Source organism: Candoia aspera, chromosome 2 (assembly GCF_035149785.1).
Source record: "Candoia aspera isolate rCanAsp1 chromosome 2, rCanAsp1.hap2, whole genome shotgun sequence".
Classification (NCBI taxonomy): Eukaryota; Metazoa; Chordata; class Lepidosauria; order Squamata; family Boidae; genus Candoia; species Candoia aspera.
In genome coordinates, this window is record NC_086154.1 from 246,349,755 (window position 1) to 246,372,725 (window position 22,971).

General features: G+C 42.7%; 1 protein-coding gene across 7 annotated transcripts in view; it reads left to right on the top strand.

Annotated features, from left to right (window-relative positions):
- Positions 1 to 3,393: 3,393 nt before the first annotated feature.
- Positions 3,394 to 22,971, top strand: part of DAB2 (DAB adaptor protein 2) — a 47,971-nt gene continuing 28,393 nt past the window's right edge. For 5 of the 7 annotated variants that reach the window (XM_063295722.1, XM_063295725.1, XM_063295721.1 and 2 more), the window contains exon 1: positions 3,394 to 3,590. The gene's annotated coding sequence lies outside the window, so the exon portion shown is untranslated. Of the gene's footprint in view, positions 3,603 to 22,971 lie in introns of all 7 variants that reach the window. The other 2 variants (XM_063295723.1, XM_063295728.1) reach the window with 2 other exon arrangements.

A 22,971-nucleotide genomic window follows, 5' to 3' on the forward strand; every position in this document is an offset into this window, starting at 1 on the left:
CTGAAGACCAGTAATGTAAAACGGATGAGCTCAGGTTGAAGCTTTTGGTCAAGGCCTGCTTTGTTCAACACAGTCAGGAAAGATTGGTTGATATTCCATCAGCAGAAGCTAACCATTAAAGGAACAATTCCTGAGAGATGGAAGTATTTTTGGAATGGCTCACGTACCTGTATCTGAAGAAGATGACCCCTCCTGCTGCTGCTGCTGCTGGCAGGGTGGGGTCAGTAGTAAGGGGTGTGAGTCCAGGGCTGGTCATTTGGAAGGAAGAGGCAGAGGAGAAAAGAAAAGAGAACAGAAGGGTTCTCTCTGGTATTAGCCAGAACCCAGGATGCAGTCTTGGAGAGCTGCCGAAATTGTTCTCTGTTCTTGGCCCTGAAAGAGTGCCATTGTTCCTTCGCCATCTATATGTTTGTTCATAGCACATTTTGTCATCCCAAGAAAATTAAGCCCTGTCATCCTGCCCATCACCGCTCAGGAACATGAGGAGTGTGTAACACTCTTAATTGTAATAATTAATAGTTGTATAGTATTCTCGTTCCATGTTTCCTTACTATAATGTTATTTATTTATTTATTTATTATCCCACCTTTATTATTTAATAAATCACTATAATAATTAATAATTATAATAACCCTGTAAGCCAGCCTTTTCCAACATGGAATCCCCTGATGTGTTAGACTGTAAGTCCCAGAATTCCCAGCTCTGTAAACAGGGGGTAGTAGTCTGGCAATTAGCAGCCTTACAGGTGTAGAGCTGCAGCTGTTGTCCTATCTTACAATTGCCTATGCTGTCTTTGAACCATGAAATTTTTGTGTGGTACTGTATGATGGATGCGGTGGCACTGCGGGTTAAACCGCTGAGCTGCTGAGCTTGCCGATCGGAAGGTTGGCGGTTCGAGTCCGCGTGATGGGGTGAGCTCCCGTTGCTAGTCCCAGCTCCTGCCAACCTAGCAGTTCGAAAACATGCAAATGTGAGTTGATTAATAGGTACCACTTCGGCGGGCAGGTAATGGCGTTCCGTGTAGTCATGCCGGCCACGTGTCTATGGACAAAGGCCGGCTCTTTGGCTTTGAAACAGAGATGAGCGCTGCCCCCTAGAGTCGGACACGACTGGACTTCATGTCAAGGGAAACCTTTACCTCTTTACTTACTGTATGATAACACAGGTTGCAGAAAATAAAAGCAATTTAAATGGGTGGAATCTCATGGAATTATCTTTTTCTTTGTTTTAGATTTCAACCCCCAAGATATCAATGAAATGTTGATGTTCTTACCTCAACCTCAGGAGAACTCTGAATTTTCATAAGATTTGGTGATTTCAACCATATATGTGGGTTCTGCAGACCAGCTGCTAGAACTGACAAAGGTTGTCTTGTGGAGTCCTTGGTGCTCTCTGAGCCGTGTGGTTTTCTTGCAGACATTTCATTGCCAGACTAGGCAACATCTTCAGTGCAAAGAGGGAGTGGGCCTTGCTCTCAGTTTATATACCGTGGCTCAAGCTGATCTAGACATACTCACTCTGCTCCTGGCAAAAGAGAAGACAGGTCCTCTCATTCCCTGCAGTGAAACTGATCAGATTAGAAACTGAATCTTGCTCAAGCCTAGCCACCAGACAATATTTTCCACCATACCTGTTGGCTTGCTTAGAAGCCCAAAGACAGAACACATGTCTGTTCTCTAACATAGTGTTATTGTTCCCAGTATCCAGTGCAGTAGCCTGAATCAGACACCACACCCAGTCTAATAATAGAGCTGGCCCTGAATAAACTTAAACATCATTTAAGTATTTGAAAAGGAAGAGGAAGAGGAGACTCAAGAAGAGGGCAGTGCCAAATGGGGTAAAATGTATTGCCTTTAGTGGCTACCATGCAGCAGTTTTCTCAGCCTTCTTACTTGACCACAGAGGTGTCTATTCCTTTTTGCATTCTTTGGTGTAGATAGAAAAGGACAAGACTTCAATTGCGCCACTGACATCTTGACTTTTTTGACTTTCCCTGTGGAAGGCCCTGCTTGACAATATTGCTGTTAAGCAATGGGATCCAATGGAGAGCCAGTTTGGTGTAATGGTGAAGGTGCTGGCCTAGAAACCAGGAGACTGAGTTGTAGGCCTTCCTTAGGCATAGAAGCCAGCTGGGTGACCTTAAGCCAGTCGCACTCTCTCAGCCCAACACACTTCACAGGGTTGTTGGGGGGAAAATACGCCTGAGCATTAGGTATGTTTGCCACCTTGAGTTTATATTTATATATAAAAAGGCAGGATAAAAATCCATTAATGATAATGGGCAGGATCTAGCAACAGTGGGAAGACTGGCATGCTGAGGTATCAGATGATGATGATGATGATGGTGATGGTGATGATGATGGAAGTCCCAGTCTAGAATGCATGGCCTAAAATGCACAGAGGCCCACTCTACTTTTCTTCTTCATTGTAGCCTTTCCATAGAATTTTGGAAATGAGGAAGCAAAATCCGTTCCATTCATTGCTTTCAAATATAAAAATAAAACATTCCCTTTCCAGCACCACTCTAACTAACAATTTACTTAGTCAGAATTTACTCAATTGGCTGGATTCACATTACCCATTGAAGCATAAAACATTGCACTGGCTGGTTGCTCAATATGCCCTGCCACAAATTCCCCAACTACATTTGAGCCTACCCAGTTATCTGAATCCCATCCCTTGCTTGCCTCTTTCTGCCCTGCTCTTCTTCAGTCTCTGGCTGTGCTCTCCCCACTTTGTAGGGTGAAAGATGGTTGGCTAGTATGTGGCTAGCCTCAGCCAACGCTCCATTGTCAATGCCTAGGTTCCCAGAGACACTGAGCCATTAACTCAGGAACCGCTTGGCTGGAATATGGTTGGTTCATTTATGATCTGCTGGCACACCAAATCTGTCAAAGAGCAAGGAGTTGCATCCACACAACATGCTAAATTTAGTTAGCATTAACCTTGTGTTAACCTTACTTTTTTTTTTAATGTGAGGAGGGCAACTTAGCCCACTGTGCAAACCCAGCCTAGGGGGTTCATGGCTAGTTTATGGGTCAAAGTATTATGCAAAATCTAGTAAGGAGAGGAAATCAATCATGGGATTATTTTATTTATTTAGTGAATGTCTACCCCGCCGCAATCGAGCGTGTTGTCTGAACGCAGGCTGTGTGCCGGCCGACGCCTGCCAGCGTGGGTGTTCAGGGATGCGCGAACGCGCCCAGCTGGAGTCACTCAATCACTCACTCAGCGAGGGCTTCGCGCGTCGTGCGAACGCAGCCCCTGAGCGTAAGGGAAGCTGTGACTGCCGTCCGCCGCTATGCCTCCCTCCTCCTCCTCGGCGCGGAAGGAGTTAAGTTTGGCAGCACAAGACACGGTAAGGGGGAGTCGCCCGAAGCCGAGGCAGGCAGCGCAAACATCGCGGCGCATTCCTGGGTAGCCCTCAGCTGCCAGCATCTGATTAAAGCCATCTCTCTCGCTGTGAGTGGCTAACTAAGCAGAAGGCTGGAGTGCGGCTGCGTCTATTTAAGCGGAGTCGCCGGGGCTGCGCCTTCGCCGGCTCCAGTGGAAGGAAGACTGATGCGCCGAGCGGGTCGGGGATAAGCCGGGTAAGTTGGCAAGTAAGTAAGGCGCGTCTTTGGGAGCCTCGGAGGGCGAAGCTGCGACGGGGCCGCGCTGGGAAGCGGCGAGCTGGGTCGGGAAGGAAGGAAAGAGACCGGCGATAGCTAAAGAGATGAAGCCGAGCCAGTCGCGGCTCTGGGAGGGAAGCGTTTCCGCAGCGCTCCTTCCTCCCCCGGCCCCAAAGCAAACTCGCTGGATCGATTCGGCCCGGCTGGTCTCCTTGCCGAAAGCGGCTGCTTTGCTCGAGCTGCGGGCGAAACGCGGAGGGACTCTCTGCTGATCGCCATCCGAGCTGGCTCGCTGAGTGCCGAGCAGTCGCGCGTGGATTACGCGGGCTAGGACACCTCTATGGAGACAGATTTTTCCCTTTATCTTTTTTTTAAAAAGCTTTTAGAGAAACCATCCGTTGCCAAAAAATGGGGGAGAGGGGAAGAGTGCTCTAAGAGTTGTTCGAGGAATCCAGAAATCTTGCCAGTCCTGGAGGGTGACGGTAGGAAAAAGGGAGGTAACAGAATGAATGGAAGCACATAGAGACCGACCGAGCTGTAAATATGGTGTTTTGTGTAGGAAACTTGGCTTGGAGATAACCTTTTTAGTGAAGGCTGGATGGAAAATACCACCCAAGAGACCAGGATTTTAAAGGGGGGGTGACTTAAGAAAATAAGTATTGGCACAGCCTAAAAAGCCAGGCAAATGCTTGCAGCTGCTGGAAAGGGAAAAGAAACTTGGAAGAATTGTTAAAGATTGCAAGGACATTTCAGAAGGTGCAACTGCAAATTTCTCAAAACTGGAAGGGGAAAAATGGATGATGCTTTCTCTGGTTAACACTAGTTGTAGGCCTTATCTGCTAATGTAAACTCACACTTGTGCTTACTCTAACGAGGTTAAATTAAACCCTGGTACTTTCAGAGTCTCTGGACAATGTTCTAAACATAATAGCTTTGCCTGGAGCAGAACTTCCTCCCAGGTGTAACATTATTCCTGCAGCCCCTTCCTTGCCCAAGTGAAAACAAATAGGAACTTCCCCAGGCAGCCCAGGGTACAATAATATGGCTCTCCCAGCAGTGGTGGCTGAATGGAGCTTTAGTGAACCAGTTATGTTGGGATCACCTTCAGAGTGCATGGCTCAGCTTTTGAAGATACAGTATTGTTAATATTCAAAGCCCCTGGAGGGGTTGTAGATTTCTGTTCCTTTCAAACCTGCCCACCCTCAGTCCCCTGTATGCTACATGAGGAAGGACAACCCTTTCTTATGGGACATAATGCAGATTTAGTGTCTGCACCTGGAAGCATCTGTCTTTGGGGTTTAAAAAAAAACTCTGAAGTTTTGTGAAATTATACATAGTCTGTGGTTTCAGGACGATGTCTTGTTCTCTAGCAAAGGTGGAAGCAAGGATTATTTATTGGGATTGTAGGATTAATTGTGAACAGCAGACACATTCTTGCTCACGAAGAAAGTGGGTTAGCCCCTTTCTCTGCTGGTCTGGCTTCCACAGGCTGGGTTCATATGAGGAAAAGACCCTCTCTTTGGTAGATTTATGAAGGCTCTAACGTGGCAGCTCTAGCATACACCCTAATACAGTGTTTCTCAACCTTGGGAACCTCAGGATGTGTGGACTTCAACTCCCAGAATTCTGGGAATTGAAGTCCACGCATCTTAAGAGTTGCCAAGGTTGAGAAACACTGCCCTAATGTGTATTGATGCTGGCTGCAGGGAAAGCTGCTGATGTCTTCAAAGGAAAATTGTCTCCAGCTGTATGTAGACATCCTGCAAAAGCTTAGTTGAAGCTAGGACAGGGAGCTAAGTAATTGCCCTGTCACATCATGGGTTTTTGGCTGTATGAAGCAAAAAATAGGGACAGCTGACTTTCTTTACAGGTGTGGTAAAGATTGAAGGATATAGGAGTCAAGCTGAGTTGTGGCTTCTGTTGATGAAATAAAATCTAAAGTAGATGGCGACATGGTAGGTTTCATGCTGTTCTATGTAATTTTGATTAGCTAAAACGCTTGCTATTCACTCAGCCTGTTTGATTTGTGGAGTTGGCTGCTACATGTCAAGGAAAATAATTTTCAGCAAAGCTTTTGTGACCTCTGATACAAAAGATGGAATTTTCTCTTGGGCTTGATGTCTGGGAAGATTGAGAAATTGCTTTGTAAGCAGATGAATGGCTGTATGAGCGCAGAGGTAATGTTTAACTCTGGTTAAAAATGTCTTAATCGGGCTACTGAATTTGGGAGCAATGTAGGATCAAGGAGTACAATGCAGATGTGAAATGTGATGGTACAGTTTTATTAGTTACTTATGAGGAAACTTGAAGACAGTGGTAGTCTCTTTAATCAACCAGCCCCTCACAGTGGCTGTGCAAGATCATAAGGACTCACTGCATTCTTTCAGTCATGTAAATGTCGAGTCATCTTTTTGGTCCCAGCAAGGGGCTGTAACAGCAAATAGATATATAGAGGATAACCAGCTTAGCTTGCTCTGTACAGCTGAGATACAGCCAGCAGGAGGGTTAATCAGAAAGCTTGTTTCAGCAAGGTTTTCTTTCCCAGCATGATACTCTCCAGATAGGAGACCACAACTTCCTGAGTGCCAGGTTTGGGGAAGGCTGAAAGAAGGCTTGAAAGTCTGTATGCATGTAAATCTATGGGAATTTTTTGAAGCAATGTGATGCACAGCTAGTGCCAGTGTCAATTTTACTAGCCATTTGGTATGTGGAATGCATTTCCTGGTGAACACTACTGAGCAGGGCAATTGGCATCAAAGTGTGGTCATGCAGGAACTTTGCTTGAATGTTTTCATCCTTATTCTAACATGTCATGCTGAGAGTGTCTTCCTCAACCCCTTGGATTTCTTTGGATGCAAACTCCTGTAATAAATTCTGAGGAACCTCCAAAATACGTTGCACATATTTTTCTGAAGAGTTGCTTCTACTGGAAATAGATTGGATGGCACTTGTGATGAGGATATGATTAATTTCTAGCCTAATATAGTTTTTCACTAATGTTGCCAAGGTGTGAGGGCTTTGCTGATTAGGAAGGATAGTGAAGAAGGCAGATTAATTACCTATCCCTTAAGTGCCTTCTAGTCAGATTGTGCTTGGCTACAATTTCTACAATCCTATGTCTTGGTTATGCTGTCTAGAGCTTAAGGGGACTGATGTCTGAATCATTTGGAGGGTACCAGATCATTTATTCCTGGGTCTGCCTTATACACTGTTAGCCACACAAGTCAATGACCTTAATGCATCTGTCCTGGACCTCACTGATCTTCAATACCATTAACCATGGTATCCTTCTGGATCAGCTCAGAGGTGTGAGAAACTGCTGTGATGGTTTTCCTCCATGGCCAGTTCCAGCTGGTGTTGGAGTGGTCCAGCCCTAGATCGCTGCTTTGCAGAATATGTAGGGCTGTACCCCCTACCTACTTTTTCACATCTACTTGAAACTGCTGGGGAAGGTCATTCATCAACATGGTGTGCAGTATTATCAGTACACTGATGATATTCAGTTGTATATCTCTGCCCCTGGCTGAACATGTGAGGTTGTCAAAGTTCTGGCCCAGTGTCTGGAGACTATAAGGGTTTGGTTGGGGAAGAAGGGTCTTTGGCTCAACCTTAGCAAGGTTGGCCATTCTTGGTTCTGCTCAGGGTTGCACTCCCCCACTTAGAACTAGTGTGCAATTTGGGCATCCTCCTAGACTGGCAGCGCCTGCTCGTGGATTGGCCAGGAGTATCTTTGTACAACTTTGTCTTGTGCATCAATTACTCCCATTATTGGACTGGGAGGCCCTGCTCACTGCTCCTGACTGGACTACTGCAATGTGCTCTGTGTGGGGCTGTCCTTTAAGGCTGTCCCAGAACTCCAACAGTCCAGAATGCAGTGGTGGGGATAGTTATGGATGCACCTCATACACCCATGTAATATCACTACTTTGCAAGCTGCACCAGATCCGTACCGTTCAATCATCTGGCTGCAATTCAAGGGCTGGTTTACCTACAAAGCACTACATGGCATGAGGCCAGGTTATTTATGGGGCTGCCTCTCCCCACTTCCCATCCTACATACGGTAATAAGGTGGGCATGCTTTGGGCCCTCTCCTTGAAACAATGCCATCTGTTGGGACTGCCCTCTGGAATGACCTCACCCCTGACATACAGCTGACCTTACTGGCCTTCAGAAAGACATTTAAAAACCTGTTTTTTTCCTCTGGATTTTAACTGGGATTAGCTTGGTTTTTTTCTTTTTGGTTTTATTGCGCACCCACCGGAGTCGCAACATTTGAGTCTGGAGGCCGCACAAATTCTTTAAATAACTTGAATAAATGAAAACCATATTATGGCTCAAAGGTGAGTGAATCAAAACATTTTGGCTTAAAATCATGATTTTTAAAAACTCATTGGGTTGCATAGATATGTGAACATAATTTCTCTTGTGTCTGAGTATTAATAGAACCTAAAATTCAGAAGAAATTATTACATTTATTATGCCTGTCCAATCCAAAAGACTCTTGTGTATTTTGATATGTTGTACGCTGCACAAACAGTTAAAAACAGAAGCAAAATATAACAGCCTGGACAAAAAACAGCCATAATAACCAGGCACACTACCCCCAGGCCTGGGAATACAGCCAGGTCTTAAGGGCCTTTTAGAACCCCAGAAGCGTGGGTGCTATATGTATCTCCTGTAGGGTGGGGGGGTGCGAATGCTGTTCGAGAAGGCAGGAGCAGTGACAGAGAAGGTGCACTTTCTCAATTCCACAAGATGGCAACGTTTAATTGAGGGGACCTCCTGTGCCTGAATGTGCTGGGTAGGCAGAAATGATTGGACAGGAAGTCCTGCAGATAACTAGGCCCTATGCCACAAAGAGCTTTATGGGTGATGACCAGCACTTTGACTTGCATACAGCAGCCAATGCAGCTTGCATAGCAGTGATGATACATGGGCATAACGAGATGTGCCCATTGCTGTTTCCACCACTGCATTTTGGAACAGCTGTAGCTTCTGGATGGTCTTCAAGTGCAGCCCTATGTCAAGTGCATTGCAGTAGTCCTGTTCTGAGGTGACCAGGGCATGAGTGACTGCCTGAAGGGCCTCCTGGTTGAGAAAAGGGTGTGAAATTGGCACAATGAACCTGTGCAAAGGCCCTCCTGACCACAGCTGCCACCTACTCATCAAGCAGTGGCTACAAGTCCAGGAGGACCCCCAAATTGCACACTAGTCTTGAATGGGGAAGTGCAACCTCCTCCAAGACCAATGATGAAAATGTCCCTAACCCAGGGGGCCCAAACAGCCACAGCTACTCAGTTTTGTCATGATTGAGCTGAAGTCGGTTCCTCCCTATCCAGACTATGTCTTGAGGTTGTTCAGGTTCGTACATTGTCAGCTTCACCTGTGTAGCTCAGGGTTGAGATGTACAGTTGGGTGTCATCCACGTACTACTGATACCGAAGCCTTAACTTCTAAATTCAATCTCTAGTAAAAACATCTAAGGATATTGTAATGTCACTGAATTTTCATTTATACTCTGAACCTTCTACCCAGCAGAAACTGAGCAATAAGGTAGAGACTACAATATAGACAACTGTCTTAGGGCAGTTGATAGCAAGCATCCTATCCTTTGGAGATGTAATATAGCATTATTTTTCAGTTTATACTGTATATCTCAGATGTTCTGCATTTATAATGGAGGATACAGATTGTGTAGCAATCTGGTGTATATCCTTTTTCTCCAGCAGCTTAAGGGAGTGTACCTAGTACTTCATCCTCCCCACAACAACTCTGTGTGATAGTTGGGCTGGGAGCTGGTGCAGAGTCCCCAAGTGAGCATCCATGGCCAAGGAGAAACTTGAATTTGGGATCTTGCCTAACATTCTGGTCTTGTGGTTGCTAAGTGAATACCTATGAGAAACACACAAGCAGACTGAATACAGTTTCACACTCTTGTTTGGTTCCAGTAACATAAAACAAAGGGTAAAATAAAAATAAAATCAACCTTAACAAGCATAGTGTATAATGTATAATTAACTTTCACCTGTGACTTCTGGAACCATCAACAGAGGATTGTAAATTAGTGATAAAGAACATAATCTATTAATTGATGTATACCTGACAGAGCAAGTTGTCTTAATTCTGGGATCCATGAATTAGCCAAGAGAAGCTTTGCATCATTAGACTGACTCACGGGAATTTTTCAGCACCATTGCAGTCAGCCTTGTGACAAATGCATAGCCATGCCTGCCTTCTGAACTAACAAAGGTAATGCTTGCTGTTAACCTTCATGCTGTCTCCCAGCCTAGAACCACCAGTGCATATTATTCTTAAGGCCTTACTGATGTTCCTTATGCTGCTTTCCCCACTAGTTTGGCATAACAGGGGCTACAGAACTGGGGGTTCTTGTTTGGTGCTGGCATCTCTAAAGGGAAGGATCCCAAATCATGTGTCAGGATGTCATGGACTAGCTTCTCCAGGTGTCTTCCAGATATAGTGGGACCATCAGTGTTATGTGACATGATGACAAATACCATATAATTTGAGGGTGTCTTAGGTCTTTGTCTCTATCAGAAACTGCTGGGAAGATTTGTCCAAAGTTTGACAAAACTTGACAAAAGATTTTCAACAAATTTAGCAGAAGTTTGAATATGTTAACATTTCAGGAACCTGTAGCAGTGGATTATTCTTGTAATCATTCAAGAATATTTAGGATCAAAAGAATTGTATTGATCTGCCTTGGATGTTGTAGCAAATAAGGAATGCCACCATAAATTCCAGGACGAGGAAGGGAGGCCCCAGTTATACAATCTTGAGAAGCATGCTATAAATATTTTCTGTTAGGAATTCAATGCCACAACAGAGGTTTTTCCTGAAGCAAAAGGATTTGTGCTTTGATGCATACTTACCTATGCAAACTCTTATAATTAAGCCTCTTGATAGCTAGAATGAGTGAACTGGCAAATATGTAGTTCCGGTGGAAGAATAATGCCTATGCCTTAAACGGGTGGGGTACAGGAGGGTCCACCAACCTGATCTTGCCAAATATGAACTGCCAGCTGCCAGTGACATCCAAGCCTTATTACAGACTATTTCCACAGACAGCTGTTTAAATTATAAACTTGTAACTGGACTGTTTCACTGCAGACTTGTTAATTATCTATACCAGCGCTTCCCAAACCTGGATAAATTACCCAAAATTGGGTAAAAGTAGTTTTTCTTTGGGTAATGACACACAGACCCATTATCCAATCCCTTTTTGATAAGCGGTTTTGGGTAATGAAGGGAAAAGTTTGTGAAGCACTGATCTATAGTAGCAGATTCCTTTAAAATCCATCTAGTATGAAGTAGTAAAGCCAAGGTACAAGTTTGTTTATTTAAAATACTTATATGGCCGCCCATCTTGTAGAACACAACATCAGCCAGCTCACAACAATAATAAAACTAGAAAGCCAGGCAACTGACCCACAGTCACCAATCCCATCAGATCATACAATCCTCAGGCTCCAACCTCACCCTATCCCAGCACCTTGGGGAAAAGCTAACTGTTTATGGCCTTCTGGAAGTCTCAAAGGGTGGGGACCTGCCAGATCCTGGGAGAAGGGTGTTCCATAGGGCAGGGACTGCTAAGAAAAAGGCACGCTTCTTAGATCCCGCTAGATGCAGCATTTAAGGGAAGGGACCTGAAGCAGGACCAATCTATCCAATCTGGTGGGTCCAGCAGATACCCTCAGGAAGAGGCAGTCCTGCAAATAACCTGGCTGTATGTGATGTAGGGCTTAATCAGCACCTTGAATTGCACTCAGAAAGAAACTGGGAGCCAATGCAGCTCATGCAGCAGCAGTGTAACATGGGCAAACCAAGGAATGTTCCACACTGCCTAAGATACATTCTGGACCAGTTGTAGCTTCCAGGTGTTCTTTGAGGGCAGCCCCATGTAGACCGCATTGTAATAGTCTAGCCAGGATGTGACCAAGACATGAGTGACTGAGCAAGGCCCCCTGGTCTAGGAATGGGTGCAGTTGGCACACAAGATGTATCTGTGCAAAGGCCCCCTGAGCCATGGCTGCCCTGGTCTTTGAGCAGGGTCTGCAAGTCCAGGAGAAACCCCAGATTGCACACCGCTATCTGGAGAAGCACTACCCTATTGAGAATCAAAGATAACACATCACTGGACCTAGGGCAGCCAAAAACCCAGAACCACTCTGTATTGCTAAGGTCGAATGGGAGCTGGCTCCTCCCCATCCAGACCATCACAGCCTCCAGTCACTGGGTCAGCAGTGACATGGCATCTCCTGCCCAACCATGTATAGCTGGATATCATCAGCATACTGATGATACCTCACCTGGTGATGTCAAATGACTTCACCTATCTTCATGTAGATGTTAAAGATGAGCAGCGAGAGACCCAAGCCCTGAGGGACCTAGGCTTCCCCCCACCAACACCCAGTGGAACCAGCTGTGGAGAAAGGAGAACCACTGCAAAGCAGTGCCTCCCAATCTCCAGAGCTGGTCCAGAAGGATACCATGGTTGATGGAATCAAAAACTGCTGAGAGATCCAGGAAGACCAGGATGGTCACACCAGCTCTGTCCTGAGCCTTCCAGAAGTCATCCAGAAGCATGACCAATGCTGTCTCCATACTTTAACACACTCTGAACCCAGGCTGAAAAGGGTCCAGATAATAAATTATTGTAGGATTTGATGTTATTATTATAAAATTTGATGTATCTTATTATATATCTAAGATGTGTCTTAGAAATGAATCTCTTCCAAAGGAATTTTCCAAAATTTCTTAATAGAGAAGAGCAATTAAAAACAGCATAGAATAGTAACAAAAAATGAAGTTAGGAGTTCAAAAGAGTTTGGTCTGAATCCTGGTTCTGCTTGTTAAATTTTATAGGCAAATCTTCTCAACCTCATTCTCCCTGTGTGTCTGAAATATATGGAGAATAGTGATTTAAAGTATTAATGTCATGGTCATGATCATAATTAGTGTATGTGCTGTCTCGAACACTAGAAATATTGAAATGTAAAATCAATATTGAACTTGATGTTCTAGAAATTGGCAGGCTTTAATGAGAACATCATCCCCCAAGAGCATGCTTAATGCTCATATAGTCAGTTTTGTTGATGATACATTGATAGGAAAGGAATATAACTCGATTTTTCGAAGGAAGTACATTTGCTGATGACTGAAGAGCTATGTTCTAAAATGTGCTGTATAAGCAAATGTGCCTTAGCTTTTGAGATGGGATGCTGTAGTTCATTAATTTCACAACTTCCCTTTCCCCTTTGAAGTATGTAACAATTCATGAATTACCCTCTTCTTGACTTACCCTTGACTCAAGGATACCACCATACTTGGTGGTATGAGTACAATAGATCTACTGGTCTAGCAAATTCTTGGCATAAATTCCCAGTACTGTATTACTAATTCTATTCCAGTGGAATGCACTCAGTTATAATACTCATTCCCATGCATGGCTGAGCAAAGGAGGAAAAACAATCTGTTTCCTGCTAAGTAAATGTATACCTTCCTGGTTATTTCTGCATAATAAAAGGCTAAGTAAAGGAGTTGTCTCTTCTCCAGGGAAGAAGATGCATATTAATATAAAAGACAAGTTTACTCTAATTGCAACTCATGAACTGAAATCCTTGGATAACAAAAAGTAAGGGCTGAAACTGATGAGGTGGGAACCAGCAGTTCTTCACTTCGACAGAGCCATTATGTAAGGGTTGAGGGCCATCTGCTTGATCTTGAGGATGAGAAAGAATGGCCGAATTCCCATTGACTTAGAAAAGCCTAGGATTTAAACCCTGGAGTAAACATATGCACAGGGCTTGCATTCTGTGTTCTTCAGGAGACAGGTCTCTTCTGTATATATGACTTCTGTCTTGTTTGCAATCAGCACCTAACCTAAGCATGTTATTAGTCTGAGCTTCTGCTCTAATCAAGGCTCTGAGTATGGAGTTTGTGTCTTGAAAATAGGGATTTATTGCTGAGCCTGGCATAAAGACTGACACAAAGAAAAACTTCCAAAATTATGCCCCCTTTAAAGTTGAGGCATATTTAAGATAGCCACGTGTCCTACACTGATGAGAACAAGTGTCTAGTTGGCTGAATTTATACAACATGCCTTACATTGGTTACTGAACTAATTCAACTGCCTGGGCTCTCATAGTGTGTTGAATAGTGCACTGATCAGCTTATAAAATAGGCAACCAGGTTTTAATAGTATGTTCGGTAGACCTTTGAACTGTTTGGTTTCAAGTGATTTAAAGACAAGGAACTATTGGAAGGAGCCAAAATCTTGAGGTTGCACATCTGTTGTTAGCTACAAGAGATAGAGTAGGCATGGTTTTCCTAATTATAGTGAGATTTTTCTTTTATACTAACATTTAAATTTGCCTATATCTATGTCTATGAATAGAAGTTGGCATGTGCAGATCTGTATCTGCTTTTATAAAACATTCCTTTTCTGTCCTTTGGTAATGCATGAGTTAGCTTGTACTAACTGATTTCCCTAAGTGATGGGGATTAGATGTATGAACTATGGAAAGCTTTTGATTGGTCAAAGGCCACACTTTTCTTAGATTGTATTTGGAGCTCTTCACACAGCTGCACGCAAATAGCAGGGTTAAAATGTTGGGTCCCCCCCCCCCCCAGTTCTTGCTTTTAAATGTTAGTCTTTATTATGGTATCTATCTTCTCAAGATGACATACTGTATATAGTACTCACCCCTCCTCCAGGTTTTCCCCGTAACCACAGCTGTAGGTAAAGGTAAAGGTAAAGATAAAGGTTTCCCTTGACATGAAGTCCAGTTGTGTCCAACTCTAGGGGGCGGTGCTCATCTCCGTTTCAAAGCCGAAGAGCCGGCGTCTGTCCATAGACACTTCCGTGGTCATGGTTCCGGCATGACTAAGCGGAACACCGTTACCTGCCCCCTATTAATCTACTCACATTTGCATGTTTTCGAACTGCTAGGTTGGCAGGAGCTAGGACTAGCAACGGGAGCTCACCCCGTCACGCGGATTCAAACCGCCGACTTTCCGATCGGCAAGTTCAGCAGCTCAGCAGTTTAACCCGCAGCGCCACCGCATCCCTAACCACAGCTGTAGGTAAAGGTAAAGGTTTCCCTCGACATGAAGTCCAGTTGTGTCCAACTCTAGGGGGCAGTGCTCATCTCCGTTTCAAAGCCGAAGAGCCGGCGTTTGTCTGTAGACACTTCTGTGGTCACGTGGCCGGCATGACTAAATGGAATGCCGTTACCTGCCCGCCGAAGCGGTACCTATAAAAGGCCAAGTAAAGGAGTTGTCTCTTCTCCAGGGAAGAAGATGCATATTAATATAAAAGACAAGTTTACTCTAACTGGATCTCCTCAGTTCAACCTCCTAACTGTAGCTCACTGACTTTAGAAGAGCATTTTAGCCTTTTTACACATCCACCAAGCCTGATAAAATGTCCTTTCATACTGTTCGCATTTCCAACATACATCTGAAGTGCCTTTGTACATTCTAGATAATTTCTCTGGCTTCATGTACGAACAATACATCGTGTTATAACAGTCCTCTTTAAGTTTATAACATAATGTAAATTTCAGCCCTTTTAACCACAAATTTTCCCATATTATAACCAAAATTCTTAGCCCACTTTATCATACATTCTTTAACCTGTTCTTCTTCCATTTCAAATTTCAACAAAAGTTTATACATTTTAGTAATTACATGTTCACATTCTGTTTTTGTTCGATACCATACGTCTTTTTATCCATTTTAAATCTTTCTGATAACTGTAAATGGGAAAGCCATTGACAACTATATCTTCTACCATTAGTTGCTCTCTTTATTTAGTTGTATATTCCTCTTGGAGATTTTCCAATAATTCCTGGCACGTTAACAATTTATCTTTGCTCTGGGTGCCTAAAACAAGTGTTTCTAGACCAAAGGTCACCCATTTCAATCCAGGAAAAAATCCCCTTCCTGCACATAGGGAGAAAATGGGAAATGACAATGTTCAAAGCGGTCTCTTCCCCCACAAACACTATATTCATTACATGCTTAAAAACCATATAATACACAAAAAGCTGCATACTTTCTTAAATTCCAAAAAAGCAAAGCCTATCATCTACAATCTAAGATGCTTTGTAAATTCTTAGCAAGATGCAGGAAGAGGATAAGTATTCTGGGACTTCCCACATAACTGCATGTGAAATGTAAACTGTAAATCTTGGGTACCTGCTAGACCAGTGTTTCTCAACCTCAGCAACTTTAAGACGTGTGGACTTCAACTCCCAGAATTCCCCAGCCAGTTGTGCTACACTAATGCTAGGTCAAAATAAGGCATTTACTGTTAGCTGCCTGGCTACATTTTAATAGACCTCATGGTAGTAAATACCCAGATCTAAGATGAAAATAAACAGACTTGCAAAAGGTATCCATAAAGTTCTGGGCTAATTAAAGAAATGGTTATTGGCTGGTGTATTGCAGACTAATAGCACAATGTTCTTTTTAAGATGTTGCATGCATTGTAGCGTGGCGTTAATGCCTAGCTCTGGCATTCTTGGGCATCGACACCATTAGCAGCCTGGTTAGCAATGTTTCTCTTGGTACCCTGATCTTATTGCAGCAGTTACTTTCTGTAGCTGCCTGTCAACTCTCATCAGCTCTCCCTAACATATGAAGCTGACATGAGAGTGAGAACATAGGGCAAATTCCTGCTCTTCCTGTGACCAGTGGGGCATTCAGGTCCAGAGAGAGAAATTAAACAAAAGGGCCTTGATGGTGAGATAGTTTCCCTTCTGGCAGGACTCTACACCCCAAATCAATTATGATTTCAGCACAGGCCAGCTTGAAAGACACCTCTTTCTTCTTGAATGAAAGGTAAAGACAGGTAGTCCTTGCTTAGCAACTGCCTCATTTAGTAGCCATTCAAATTATGATGGTGCTAAAAAACAACTTAGCGACCAGTCCTCACATTTACAACCTTCGTAGCTTCTCTCTGCTTTTATATTCTCTTATTTACCCCATACCAACATGTCCTCAGAGAGAAAAAGAACCCCAGCTCAGCTGAAGGAAGTAGCAAGAAGGAAGGGAAAACTGGAATAAAACGGTAAGCACAGTCGCGGTCATGCAATTTTCACTTCGCAATGTGATTTTCACTTTGCAACTGCTTTGCTTAATGACCAAGTTGCTAGTCCCAATTGTGGTCACTAAAGGAAGACTACCTGTAATTTATTTGTCAAATTTATATAGCTGCCCATCTCATGGGAAGTAAGTAATGTTTCCGAGATGGCCACTGATAACCATGAAGTATTTCAAATAGTAATCCCATCTTTCAGTTTGAATTGAGGTACCAAGATTTTAAAAATGTAACCACTTGAGACCAGGTTCACCCATTAGGGTAAGTCTCAGCTTGTTTATCTATGGTTTATTGAATGAGCCCTATACCAAGACATAAATTGTGGTTTACCGAAAACCACAATGACTGGGGTCATGCAGCACAGTAAGCCACAGTCAAATTACATTATGGCTTAGCTGAACAGTGTCTGAGCCATAATCTTGCAACGTGATTCAGGTCTTGCTAATGATCAGCTGTGGGAAGACTTCAGCAAGCATTCATTTATTTGCACCTACAAGGGTCAAAAAAGACTTTGAAAATACAAGCTGTATTTTTGTACCTGATCCTGTTGGCACATTTGTAGTGTGCATGTAACTCTGAAAATAGAACTTGACTTGCCAGTCACACAGTGACCCAGCTATTCAGTCACATCCAACTAGTACCCTTCCTTGTCTTACGCTTTCTTGGGGTTCTGTCAAGCAGTGAAAGGCAGGGCCAATGCAAGGCACAAAGCTGAACAGGGCTTGGGTGAAGATTTATGTGATTCACGTCATAATAGGTCAAGGCTGGCAGGCATAAATGATTGTGCCATTGTACAGTGCATAACTAGTGAGCAGCTTGGACTAATTTTTGCAATTTATAAATGTCATGGCATTTTGGCTTTACACAAGCTTTGTAATGTGCAGTGCAGAGTTCTATAATTTTCTGTTTGGACAGACATTCCCACATATCAGTTGGCCACAGAGTCTCTAAGTGCAAAAACAACACACTGCACCATGACAAGTTCTCTTTTCCTTTGAAAGCTTTGCTTCTTCAGTTGGATGAAAAGTGTGGGGAATGCAGAGTAATTTAAACATGAAGTACTCTATTTTGAGGACAGAAGACATTGATCAGCGGGCAAAACCCAGCATCAAACTTGGAAATCACAAAATTTGATAGGCGATAGGAATACATAGGGAATAGATGGGGTGTTGATAGCACAATTGTTCTTCAATACTTGGATCTAAAGCTGGTTTTTAGATACCATCAGCACATCATTAAAAGCCCTTGCTGTTCCTCTGTCTTCCAGAAGGGGACCTCCAAGATTGATTGATGAATCACATTTCTACTCTGTTGTAATCAAACAGCTCTTGGCAGCTTACAGTACATATAAATCAAATCAAATCATCCAGTGTGAGATTAAAACTAACCTAAATCACAATAACAATAACTATATCAAAACCACATTAAAAATACCAAAACTCAAAAAACAAGAAAACAAGATAGAATCAGGAAACTTAAGAAAACTCCGTGAAACAATTCAGTTTTTAACATTTTCTGAATTTATGGAGGAAAGTAGGAGATGAAAAAGAACATAGCTGTTTTTGACATGACAAGCTGGATATATCCCAGCAGCCAGTGGGTCTCCAGAGTGCGTAAGGTAGAGTCTCCTAATAGTTAAAAACAACAGGATCAAAATCAGTGAATGGAAATGTTTCCAGAAGACCTGCTCTAGAAACCTGGTGTTTGGAAATGTTTGGCTCTTCGTCCTTCTCCCAGAGGGTGAAAAGTTCTTTTCCTTTTCTGTTTTTTCTGTCAGAGTTCCCAGGAAGCAAAAGTTCAAATAACAGCAGCATTTGGGTAGAGCTATATAAGCTTTCTTCAAGGGACAATTATGCTTGGGTTGTTGATGTTTCTTTGTTTTAGTATGGTAGGTAATAAAGAAAACTAAATTGGACAAAACACCTTTGTCCTCTGATAATGTCCATAGATTTGTAGTAGCACTTGCTAATCATGAAAAAGGTCCCAGTTCTAGTCCCTCACCTCTGTAAGATTGGGAAAGATCTGGAAAGCTCTGTAAGTCACCCTACAGCAACGTTTCCAAGCTGGTGCTCATGCTAGCTAGGAGTTCTGGAAACTGTCATCCAGTACATCTGAAGGACACAAGTTGAGGTATGCAAAATGTTTTGAGGTTGAGACATTCTGACCTGAAACAGAAGTTGAAATACTTCTTTCTAAGGCCAGAACAGTGTTTTGACCTTGAAATGTTTTGTACACCTCTCCGCATCAGATTACTTGGAATTTGCTAACTTCCATGTCTTTGTTCTTTTATCCTAATGTGCTTGAAAGGTTGAACATACTGTCCCAGGATTTTTTCTTAGGTATCTCCTATAAGAAGCTTCAAGAGCTATCTCTTTCCAAAACTACCACTTCTTCATAGAGAATAGCTTGCTTGCAAAGCTGTGTTTCCCCAAGAACAGAAGTTGTTCTCAGATGCAATTGTGCTGGAGTAATCTGTTGTTCTTTATGTTCATTCAGCTGCAACTTGCATCATCCCTAGCTACTTACCTACCATGATGGGGAGTTGCAGTCCAACACATCTGGAGGGTACTAGGTTTAAGAAGGTTGCTCTAATGAACAGTTTTGAAGGAAGAAGAAGTTCTGTTTCCCTGGTGAATATACTATGTTAGTTGGCTGTAATGGCCAAGTCGAACACCCAGATTAAAGGAACATTTTTAGTCTAGGCAGTCAGGTCATGTTGACAAGATTCCCAAAGGCATCTGGAAGAGGCAAATGGAATGCTAGATTTGATGCAGCTTGACCTGATCCACCACTGGTCTTGTGTTGTAATAGGATGGTGCCACACATACCACTGGTTCATGTAGTTCAAAAGCACCCGTTCTAGAGTAAATGACCGGGTGCCTTCCAAATGTTATGGACTACAGCTTTGCTGAACCCACCAAATACAACAAGTGGTTGAGGTTATAGAAATTTTTATCCAAAATCTTTGGTAGACACCAGCTGGGCTGCCCTTCAGCTTTGCGTACCGGTTGAAGGTTTTCCAGTGTTCCGACAGGAATCTTTTTCAGCTTTAGTTGGAGATGCCAGAATTCAACCTGAGACCTATTTCAGGCAAAGCACAAACTCTGGCCTTTCTCCTAAATTATTGGGAACTTCCTAGAGCTGGCTGTTCCCAGAATGAACTATCTGACACACAGATCTCATTTGCGTAACATGCACATTAGTGCATTAGGTTTTTTTGTGAATTATTCCCATGGCTCATCTTTTAAAAAAACAAAAAAACAAAAATCACATCAACATTGCTCAATTAGCCATGCTTTTTTTTTTTTTTTTGCTTCATCTGCCATTTTTGGCTCCTTTGTAACCACAGCAGGATTTTGTTCTTCCATTCTTCTGATGTACTTTGTTAGTGGCTTCCAGCTGATTTTTTTTGCCCTCCTCAGGAACAAGTGGAAAATATTTCCTGTTACATCCATAGATGTGACTATCTTGAGTCTGTAAGACCTTATCACAGTCTCATGCAAAATGAATGGTTTCTGAGTCCAGGAATTACTATTGAAAACACAAGTGTTACCAATATCTGCACTGCTTTCACATATTTATCATAGGGTAATTACTGTTTTACGTCTGTCCATTGCCTATTTCCATCGGTGCTGGTAATTGTATCTGCCACAATGTTTCTGTAGAGAGTAAGGAAGATGACCTTGATGGAGATATGCAGAAACCATTACTTAGGCAAAAGGGGCTGAAGCATGTTTTAAGTCCAGAACAAGAAGATAACATTCAGAAGCAGCTCAGGCAGATGCCCTAATTTACTGAAGTATAAGAAGAAAGAGGTTCAGCCCCATCAGACTTGCAAGATTCTCTTGTTATAGCCAGTCTCAATAAAAGTAGTTTTACCCTTCTTGTGGAGTTGATTTCCTGATCTGGTCTAGCTAGTGGGGCTGACAGTTTCAGTGGATTACCATCTGTAAGCTAATGGTGTTTCTCTGTGATTCAGGGCTTATAGGTTCTTAGCTTTTTTTTTCCCCCTCTAACCTAGGGCAAGAGCCAGAGAAGAATGATCATAAACCTAGGGTGACCCAAGTAGCAGCTGGAAGAGGTGGAATAGTATTGTATCAGTAAGCAATTGAGATCCAACCAGGAACAATGTGATGGTAGAGGAAAGATATGGGTGGGGGATATACTATTTAACGTAAGTAAGGGTCTTGGCAAACTTTGTTTCAAACCCTACACCTGAACATCAGTAATTATCCAGATAAGTCATGGAAGCAGCAATCAATACTGTTTCCTTTGTTCCCCATCAAAGAGGTACCATCAAGTGGGGACCAACTCCTCGTGGACACATGTGCCACCATAGCCTATCACTTATGATAACCCAGAACATTTTTCCCAGAAAGCTTTAGGAAATAAAACATTTGCTTGAAAAATATGGACAGTATGCAAACCCATGTAGACGTTGGGACCCTGTTGATCACTTTTATTATATGTTGAAAAAGTCCTTTGGCACAAATCATAAGAACAGCTCTGCTACATCAGGCCAAGACCCATCTTACTGCAATTTTTTCACAGTGGCAAATCAGATGCCTCTGGGGGTAACAAGCAGGAGATGGAGAACATTCTCCTGGTACTTGGAAGCATGCTCTCTCAGTATTAATATTGAGTCTTCAAGACAAATTGCCTTTGATAGGCTTGTCTTTTATGAATTATCCACTTCTCCAGTTAGTAATCATAACATTTGCAGTAATGAATCATTATTTTATTCATTCATTCCATTTATATCCCACCACAATCCATTAAGACTCTTGGAGGTTCACAAGATAGTTATGTGTTGTACAAAGAATTAGTTGACCTTTAGTCTCACAGATAGTCCTCACTTAATGACCACAATTGGGACTAGAATTTTGATTGCTAAGTGGTCATTAAGCAAATCTGACCCAATTTTATGACCTTTTTTGTGGTGGCCATTAAGTGAACAATGTGGCCATTAAGTGAATCTCACAATTCCCCATTGATTTTGCTTGCTGGAAGCTGGCTGGGAAGGTTGAAAATGATGATCATGTGACTGCAGGATGCTACAATGGTCATAAATATGAACCAGTTGCCAAGTGCCCAAATTATGATCACATGACTGTGGGGACACTGCAACAATTGTAAATGAGGGAACTGGTTGTACAGTAAGTTGTTTTTTCACTACCATCATAAGTCAGTTTTTCAGCACTGTCATTTTTCAGTCCGAATGGTCACTAAATGAATGGTTGTTAAGCGAGGACTGCCTGTATTGCTTTTGGCTTCTAGAAAGACTCATGAACTGCTGAGAAGCCGTATCAATATCAACTGACCTTCTAAGATAGGGCCAAAAGGATGTGTTGAGTCACTCAGTAATCTAGGTCACACTGCTGTACTTTTATGAACCTGCTTACAGAATGAGGTGTCAAGCAGAAGTTGGTTGTTTCGTCTTTCACCATGCCTGGAGAGTCAAGTACATACAGGATAAAATCACATACAGGGTTTCAGGTAAAGTCCCCCCCCCCGCCCCAAGAAAAGAAACATTGTGCAGTCTTAGGCAGTTACGGCTGTGGTTTTTTTCTGTTGTGGCTGCTGTTATTTCACAATACGATATTAGGTTAAAAACACCTAAATATAAAACAACCCTCTAAAACTGGGCAGTTGGTATCAATATGCTAGTACAAGGGTGGATGCAGTGATGCCACTGAAGGGTTGAAGGTATGTGTTAGTGAGGATAAGGTTGAGAATTTGCCCAAACCAACTGCAGGCATTGATGGAACAGATGAGGAGAGTCCTGAAGGCCCGTGTTTAGTGGAACGAGAAGTATGTTTTGTGACTTAAAACTGTAACAGAGTTCTGTGTAAGCAGGAAGCTTAGTAAGGCAAAGATTTACTGTGCTCTGTGACTATTTTAAGCAAAACGTAGATTTCCATTTTAAGGCTTCCTATTTGAACAGGCATAGTTAATAACATCCTGTTGTCCTCTGCACTTACAAATCTTATACATTCCTGAAGAGTATGGGTATGCAAAATGATCAGTATTTGAAATGGTTGTTCTGAATCTGAAACACAACACTTGAGTCGGGGAGGGGGGAATTGTCTGAAGTTCGGGACAAAACAACATATTTTGTTTCAAGCATTCTGCCAAAGAACAATGGGAGCTTGAAACTAGTCTTTGCTCACTTGTTTTTTCATCTTAGAGCTACAAAAAAGAAGAAGAAGAGGAACAACCACCAGATGGGTTGCTAG